Below are 945 nucleotides of genomic sequence, written 5' to 3'. Positions count from 1 at the left end.
GCATTCACATAGAGGGAAAGCCGGACAGACAGGAAGGCATAGGTAAGAAGGGCACAGGGAAGGGGTAGTCACAGGGAAGAAAGGGGAGGAGAGTTTTACGATTGAGGATAAAGGAAAAAAAGTTTCTTCATGAAGAATTCAGTGACATGGATTACATTCTTCAATTTGTACAACCACTTAGGTATTTTGATGAATGTAGATGCATCAATTACAGTAGAATGTGTCTGGCCCCTGCACCATGATCAGGTTAGATTTAATGAATCCGAGATTGGCTTGACATTAGGATGGCTACAGAACGACTCATTTGCTTTCAAGACAGGAACAGAACACGTTGGCATCTATCACAGTAATTACTGGACAATCCCACATCATGCCCTAAACTATGGGACATGGAACACTAATATGAAGTTAAATTGTGCAGGTAGAAACTAAATTATTATTAATTCTGAATGACACATACCTTTTATGTGTACTTGAGTGAAGTAAAACCAGTTATGAGGCACAATTTTTTAATTTTATGAAAATAGAAGATAGATACAAAACTAAATGTGTATGGCATGAAATCCCTATTTTACAACCTGAAATAGTACAATTTTGGATTGATATGTGAATACTATTAGGCCAGTGATCAGAAGAGGCTGATGTTTCCTGTCAGAACCCTAATCACGTTAACTTTCCTTTAAATGCTGGTTCTCTAACTTTAGAAGGAAAAATCATTTCACAGTCATTAAAAACGCCATGTACATTTTCAGTAAGACATGACTAGTGTCTTCATTAATGCCATCATATACCCAGACTTAGAAGAAAAATACTCCTAGTCAGGCAATTGCCATGTGGACACCGTTTTTGCACAGGAGTAGCTGAATCTTGTACATCCATCCCACTCTTTAATGCAAGCATGGAGCAGAACAAGCCTATCTCTCGTGCTCAGTGGTTCCTGAGAGG

This window comes from Orycteropus afer, unplaced genomic scaffold, assembly GCF_000298275.1.
Source record: "Orycteropus afer afer isolate SDZICR_OR568_19922 unplaced genomic scaffold, OryAfe1.0 scaffold00718, whole genome shotgun sequence".
Lineage (NCBI taxonomy): Eukaryota > Metazoa > Chordata > Mammalia > Tubulidentata > Orycteropodidae > Orycteropus > Orycteropus afer.
This window is presented reverse-complemented; position numbering follows the sequence as displayed.